This window comes from Dermacentor variabilis, unplaced genomic scaffold (genome assembly GCF_050947875.1).
Source record: "Dermacentor variabilis isolate Ectoservices unplaced genomic scaffold, ASM5094787v1 scaffold_20, whole genome shotgun sequence".
NCBI classification, from domain to species: Eukaryota; Metazoa; Arthropoda; class Arachnida; order Ixodida; family Ixodidae; genus Dermacentor; species Dermacentor variabilis.
In genome coordinates, this window is record NW_027460368.1 from 2,115,748 (window position 1) to 2,124,160 (window position 8,413).

Genomic DNA, 8,413 nt, shown 5'->3' on the forward strand with positions numbered 1-8,413 from the left:
TGCGGACAGGATGGCGAGAACTTAAGTTTGAAATTTAGTGTTAGAAAGTCCGGTGTTATGGTATTCAATGAAAACAGTGAACACACAGTGGCAATACTGGGCCAGGAAATACCTCGGGTAACAGAATATAAATACCTTGATATATGGATAAACGAAGGCAATGTATATATGGAAACATAGGAAAAAACAATGACAGTAAAGGGGAAGAGAAATGCAGAAATAATGAAACACAGAGTGCTATAGGGATACAATAGGCACGAGGTGCTCCGGGGTATGTGGTAAGGTGTAATGGTTCCAGGACTTATTCTTAAAAATGCGGTTGTGTGCTTGAAATCAGGAGGTACAATCGGGACTCGATGAGAAACAAATGTCAGTGGGACGCCTCGCATTGGCCGCTCACGGGAAGACTACAAATGAAGCTGTGCAGGGTTATATGGGCTTGACAAGTTTTGAGGTGAAGGTGACTGAGAACGACTGACGAGTATGGAAGAAAGTAAATGGCTGGGAGAGTGTTGAGGTAGTTGTATAGGAAAAGCATTGATTAACTGTGGAGGAAAAGACCTAGGAACCTTACCAGCAAGTATGCGGCCTGTAGGGTGGGCAACGCAGCAACAAAGAATGTCAAGTGGAAAGTCAGAGAAGCTGAAATAATCTCATGGGTGGCGGCAATGGAAAAGAAACCTGCCATGAGTAACTACTTAAGAGGAAAAAAAAACGAAATCAGGAAAGAAACAATTTATGATAACTCAAGGGGAAGCTCATTACTTTTCGAAGCGAGATCAGGATGCCTCAGAACTCGCACCTATAAAGCGAGATATAAGAAGGAAGAAGAAGCATGTGCTTGCTGCGGTAAAGCTTGGAAACTATGGAGCATGTTTTATTAGAATGTGAAGATATCTTCTCAGCGGTCGATTTAGGCACCCCTGGCCTCCTTGATGCCCTTGGGTTCAGCGAGAGCAGGGGGAAAGTAAACATGTCCGCAATAGAGAATAATAAGAGGCGATTGGAAGATTGGTGAAAGAAAAGTAGGGAAACGTACAAAAACAAAGTTCACGATAGGGAGTCAGAAAATTTGGTTATGGGAATTCATCTTGGGTCTTTTTTCTTTGTTAACCTAGGTAGGACGTTAGGCACTATTAGGCAGTATTAGATTGATTTTTTTTCTAGACTCCCGTGAACTACCTGACATCCATCAGTGTGGTTTTAAAAAACGTGCTCTACAACTGATCACCTCATTCGACTTGAAAACACAATCCGAGAGGCATTCATCCATAGACAACACTGCCTTGCCGTTTTTTTTTTTTTGATCTAGACAAGGCTTATGATACTACCTGGAGGTATGAATTCTCCGCGACCTAGTAGATCTGGGCATTCGCGGCAGGATGTTAAACTGCCTGCGAGACTTTTTGTCCAACCGTTCTTTCCAACCGTTCTTTCCGTTCAAAGCACTTCTTGTTGGGCTAGCCGGTAGCTGTTCATTATAAAATATGAAGACGCCAAATAAACAGACACACACAAGAGAAGAGAATAGGACAGTTGCGAGTGGCGCCCTCTCCCGTTCTCTTCTCTTGTGTGTGTCTGTTTATTTGGCGTCTTCATATTTTATAATTTCCATGTACGCCTCGGTTCAACTCTCTCAAAGAAGTTCAGTCAGGAAAATGGGGTACCACAAGGGTGTATCTTAAGCACTACCCTCTTTATTGTAAAAATGAACTCCCTAGCACAAATAATTCCGAAATCCATTATGTATTCAGTTTACGTTGATGATCTCCAGATTGCTTGCACATCATCAAACGTAGCAACATGCGAGATGCAAGTACAGTTAACAATAAACAAACTATCAACATGGGCAGATAAAAATGGATTCCAGTTTTCCCCACAGAAAACAGTGGCTGTTATGTTCTCGCTGAAACGAGGTTTACAGCCTGATCCCACCCTACGCCTTTATGAAACCGAACTCCCAGTAAAAAACGAGCACAAATTCCTCGGTATTACTTTTGACAAAAAGCTCACTTTCCTACCTCACATAAATGCTTTGAAAAACAAGGCCTCTGGAGCACTCAACATACTTAAAGTTCTTTCACGGAAACGCTGGGGATCTGATAGGGCATGCCATCTACAAGTATACCGCTCCGTCATACGCCCCTCCTTGGACTACGGGTGTATAGTGTATGGCTCTGCCAGATCATCATATTTGAAACGATTGGACCCAGTACGCAATTTAGGTTTATGCTTGTCAACTGGTGCCTACAGGACGTCGCCCATAACGAGTTTGTATGTAGAAACTAAGGAACCCCCACTTGCCGACAGAAGAAGCATGCTGACATGCTCGTATGTTCTAAAGATCCGTTCCTTGCCAAAACATATATGCTACCCAATAGTTAACAAATGCCAATCTAGAATATTATTCACAAGCAAACCCAGGCTACCAGACCACTCCTTCTCCGTTTTGAAGAGAAATTACAAGAGTTAGAGGTAACGGACATATTGCCTAATATTGCCCAGAAACCCGATCCACTGCCACCATGGTACTGCCTGCCCTCGGTTTGTGACTTCTCATTAACACGATTTCAGAAAAAACTAACGCCGCAGGAACATATATTACAAGAATATTTAGAACTAAAAGAAAAATATGTGGAATATACAGCATTTTATGCCGATGGTTCCAAAGCTGCAAACTACGTGGGATGTGCTGTGATACAGAATAGCTGGGAAAAAATAGTACGGCTACCGCAATGTGCATCAATTCTCACTGCAGAGAGTCATGCAATTTCCATGGCTGTGGAAAGAATAATAAATGAAAACATTGAAAACAGCATCATCTATGCAGACTCACTAAGCATTCCTACAGCACTTCAGCCTAGGAATGCAGTTCTGCCAATAATCGGCGACATCCTCCACAACATAACAGGAGCCACGAGGCGGGGACAAAACAACAAATTTTGTTGGGTGCCGAGCCACGTAGGAATCTCTGGAAATGAGAAAGCAGACGAGAGCGCAGCGAAAGCTCTAAATAAGGAAATCAAAAACATAATAATTCCTTACAGAGATTGCATGAAATTAGTGTGCCATAAACTGAAAGGAAAATGGCTGTCCGCATGGAACAATCAAACGAACAATAAGCTACGCCTTGTAAAACCCATCATAGAAGAGTGGAAGTAATGTTCACACCAAGAACGTTTTATTGAAGTTGTCTGTCGCCTCCGCATTGGACGCACACACCTTACCCATAATTACTTGCTGACAAAATAAGACAAGCCTGTTTGTGACAAATGCGGAGACGAACTTACAGTAAACCCCATTTTACTCTCCTGCAGACAACTTGAGACATTGAGAAAAAAATATTTTACGCCATTTTATAGCGAACGCATTCCTTTTCATCCTTCATTGATTTGAAGTGAAGATGCACTGGTTGGGACAAATCACGTATTTAGCTTTTTAAAAGAAACCGGTTTTCTTGAACAGTTGTAAAGCCTGACCTTGTTCCCTTTCACATCCACTGGCACACCTCATCCACCTTCTCATGTCTGAGAAGAATGCTGAGGTGTTTATTTAATTTGTGGGATTCCTCGGGGTCCTCTATCAGAAAAGGACCTTTTGAGGTTACCCAGCTTTTTCCTACATTATACCTTGCGATTGGCGCATGATCGCCTTAGTTGCTTATGCGCCATTAAACTCAACATCAACATCAACATTAGGCAGTATAATAGCAAGAGCTGGTGGCACAACCCACTACCCCGTTCTAAAGGGGACGCTAACATCCATCCATCCATCCATCCATCCATCCATCCATCCATCCATCCATCCATCCATCCATCCATCCATCCATCCATCCATCCATCCATCCATCCGTACAAAGGACGAGCGGAGGCGCGGCCCTTGCCAGTGTAGCGCCAGGGAGGTCTGCCGGGCAAGCATAGGCTTGTAGACCGCGCTTGTTTGCACGTCGATCGTGATCAGTGGGAAGCGTCGCACACGTGCCACTGAGATTATGTTGAGGTGGGTAGTGGGTGATCTTGTGCTGCTCATGTGTTATGTATTAGACAACACGTCGTGCCCTCATGGCGTCAAAAGCGCGAACATGTGTTGAATACGGGCGCAGAAGCGGGTACAGAACGTGCAAAGCCAATGCCTGCCTTTTTTAGACCGCCTAAAGGCGCAGCTCGGTCTGAATTGTGGTCGGGACTCGCAAAATATCAAACAACGAGTTCACAACGGATTGTGTCCTTCGCGAACGGCAGATCGAATTGAAGTCGGACTTTTCGGCAAGTGATAAATGCGGAAGTAGTCACCGGAGCAGGAGCTGGATGCAATGCAGACAGCCTGTTCACGCAAAAATTTGATAGGGGAGGCCTATTGTACCATGGAGATGAGTTAGGCACGCTCGTGCTAGAGTATGCATTGACATTATTTTTTTTTTACAGAGAAGCTTTATGCTTTCCGTGTGCATGATTTTAGCAGTTCTTGAGCAGTTTAACAATCCGCCATGTGGAACGCGAGCTTCGTCGCAGAGAGCTCACTGCAAAAATGATCCAGTATGTGGTGTTAACTAGGCGGCGCCTTTTCACATTGCACAGGGACAAGGCTCTTCAAAGGGTGCGCCAGAATCATTTGAAGTTAAGGAGAGTGAAGTACAGCCTACTGCTATGCTCAGTCTGATGTGTGCATGTGGATTACTGTACTACGTAATAAAGTGTTTCCTCTCGTCTTGTGGACTTGTACAACAAAAGCAGTGATGGAAAATCTTGAGTGCATGTTGAGGTTCGCCAAAGCGCCGACATATGGACCAAATTTTTTTTACAAAGCTAACGCTTTTTGAAAGGCATGTTGCAGGCGCATGCAGACGCGAATAGTGAGCTGAACGACGTGGTGATGTTATACCCCGGTTTATTGCGCGCAGCCCCGGCATTATTTTGTCTGTTTGCGTGTACGATTTTCTCTGCGCCCACTGGCTATATTTGTGGCAGATGACCCAAGTTGAACGTAGGCGTTTCGGGTTGTTTCTGTTCACGGTCCACGCTCGCTTGCGCTAACACCATGCAACCCTTTCAAAAAAAAAAACGAACTCGTACAGAGTGGCCTTCAAATGTGATCGTCCTCCTTTTTTAAATCGCGTGGCGAAACATCTGCTGCGTGTTCCGGTGTTGCAAATAACGGATATTTCCATTATCTGCTCTCCGAAGAAGTGTCACCCTTCTTAATAATGCATCTGCAAGCTGCAAAAACTTCGCGATCTTCGCACCGCGCATTACATTAAAAATTCAAATGCGACGCAAAGTGAACGCTACGCGCGTGCTAGCTGCCGTGCACCGCACCCTTCAAAAGCCGCGAAAACTGCACACCAGCTGCAAGTAGCGACATCTACAACTTTCATCGCTAATCTGAGGAGCCAGCTGGCTGCCACCCGTCACACTGCCCCTTCTGGCCACCATAGCCATGGTGCAAAAAAAGAAAGAAAAAAAAAACTAAGGAGACCACAGGACTCGCCGCCGTTCTAAGCATGGCGAGCAATTCTTGCCTACGCTTGGCATAAATCGAACAGCACATTTTCATCACAGGACCTCGAGGATGATTCAGCGCGCCCTCCTATTTTATGTAGGAAATGGTTGATGAATGACGCACCTAGCTGGTTTCGATGAAACAACGTTTTTTTTACGTTTCTCGGTAAAATTCAGAAAGTCTGAATGCTAGCTCAACAAAATCTTGGTGGCGCCATCTACTGCCCGCTTCAAAAGGGAGCTGTTCCTATAGCACAGGCAAAGCAATTATCATACTGCGAAGATTCCTCTTGTTTTCAGTCAAGCTGTACACTGTATAGGCACAAGTTAACATGCATAGGAAACCAAGGGCAGAGACCACAACAACTTCTGTTGTCAGCACACGATGACGACCACCGCATAGAATCGGCGACGAAATGTGCGATGTGTATCTGGACACCATCTATTGATGCGCCTTTTCTGACGGTAATTTCGTAATCGTGGGAAATTCGTCATGCAATTGAGCATATTTCGGCCCGAAGTCATGGTGGGAAAAAAAAAGCGCCTTCTCTTCCATCAGTTTCTTTTTGTGTACGTGCCATAATGTTTTTCGTTGTTTGTTTCACTCTCGCACTGGTACCATTTGGGGATTTAAAAGAAGCCAAAGCGACAGCTAGAATAGAACTGGCAGAACTTTCGAAGTTAATCAACAAGCGTAAGACAGCTGACATAAGGAAGTAAAATATGGATAGAATTGAACATGCTCTCAGGAACGGAGGAAGCCTAAAAGCAGTGAAGAAGAAACTAGGAATTGGCAATAATCAGATGTATGCGTTAAGTGACAAAGCTTGCAATATCATTACTAATATGGATGAGATTGTTCAAGTGGCTGAGGAGTTCTATAGAGATTTATACAGTACCAGTGGCACCCACGACGATAATGGTAGAGAGAATAGTCTAGAGGAATTCGAAATCCCACAGGTAACGCCGGAAGAAGTAAAGAAAGCCTTGGGAGCTATGCAAAGGGGGAAGGCAGCTGGGGAGGATCACGTAATGGCAGGTTTGTTGAAGGATGGCGGGCAGATTGTTCTAGAGAAACTGGCCACCCTGTATACGCAATGCCTCATGATCTCGAGCGTACCGGAATCTTGGAAGAACGCTAACATAATCCTAATCCATAAGAAAGGGGACGCCAAAGACATGAAAAATTATAGACCGATCAGCTTACTGTCAGTTGCCTACAAACTATTTACTAAAGTAATCGCAAATAGAATCAGGAACACCTTAGACTTCTGTCAACCAAAAGACCAGGCAGGATTCCGTAAAGGCTACTCAACAATAGACGATATTCGCACTATCAACCAGGTGATAGAGAAATGTGCAGAATATAACCAACCCTTATATATAGCTTTCATTGATTACGAGAAAGCGTTTGATTCTGTCGAAACCTAAGCAGTCATGGAGGCATTACGGAATCAGGGTGTAGACGAGCCGTATGTAAAAATACTGAAAGATATCTATAGCGGCTCCACCGCCACCGTAGTCCTCCATAAAGAAAGCAACAAGATCCCAATAAAGAAAGGCGTCAGACAGGAAGATACGATCTTCCAATGCTATTCACAGCGTGTTTACAGGAGGTATTGAGAGACCTGGACTGGGAAGAATTGTGGATAAAAGTTAATGGAGAATACCTCAGTAACTTACGATTCGCTGATGATATTGCCTTGCTTAGTAACTCAGGGGACCAATTACAATGCATTCTCACTGACCTGGAGAGGCGAAGCAGAAGAGTGGGTCTAAAAATTAATCTGCAGAAAACTAAAGTAATGGTTAACAGTCTCGGAAGAGAACAGCAGTTTACAGTAGGTAGCGAGACACTGGCAGTGGTAAGGGAATACATCTACTTAAGGCAGGTAGGGACGGCGGATCCGCATCATGAGACGGAAATAATCAGAAGAATAAGAATGGGCTGGGGTGCGTTTGGCAGGCATTCTCAGATCATGAACAGCAGGTTGCCATTATCGCTCAAGAGAAAAGTGTATAATAGCTGTATCTTACCAGTACTCACCTACGGGGTAGAAACCTGGAGGTTTACGAAAAGGGTTCTACTTAAATTGAGGACGACGCAACGAGCTATGGAAAGAAGAATGATGGGTGTAACGTTAAGGGATAAGAAAAGAGCAGATTCGGTGAGGGAACAAACGCGAGTTAATGACATCTTAGTTGAAATCAAGAAAAAGAAATGGGGGATGTTGATGGATGTTGATGTCCTATGTTGTGCTCATGGGTGGAACAACCGAGTAGGCTAGGGAAAAGACTTTTCGTTATTCTATCCGCAAGAAGCAACGCAGCTCGCCAAAAGAGTTGGCTGCAGAGGATCGGCCGCGCAAATTTTGAAAATGCGCTGGACCCGAGCCTTTGTGAGGAAAGTCGCCGTTCATCAGAAGTCACTCGTAATTTTTCGGACGATTTAGTGAGAAGCGCGAGCGTCTGCAGCCTTTCTTCGCACTAAATAACGTTCGGCACGGTTGCACTTGCAAATGTTCACTCGCTGCTACAAAAGCCATGCTTCATGTTGTCTGAGCCTCGCCGTTCACGCTTCTGGTTCGGCAGGCTACATTATGACGTTGCGCAGATTCTTGGCGCACTAGTTTCATTGTGGTTGAAACCGTTGCTAGGCTTAGACACGAAAGTTGCGCTTCATATGTTGTCACTGACCAGCCGTTCGGTGACGTGTATTGCGTACTGAAGTGACGCGCATTGCTAGGCGTATTTTTTGTTTAAACTCCGCTGACAAACTCGAGACTAAAACGGCGGTTCTCATCGTTTGAGACCCCGCTGTTCATGCTACAAGCGGTGAAGGTCTAGCTTTCATGAAACGCGCATTGGTGCATGCATGTGTACTTGCGGGTTGGTTACTCAAGTCGGCAGTTACT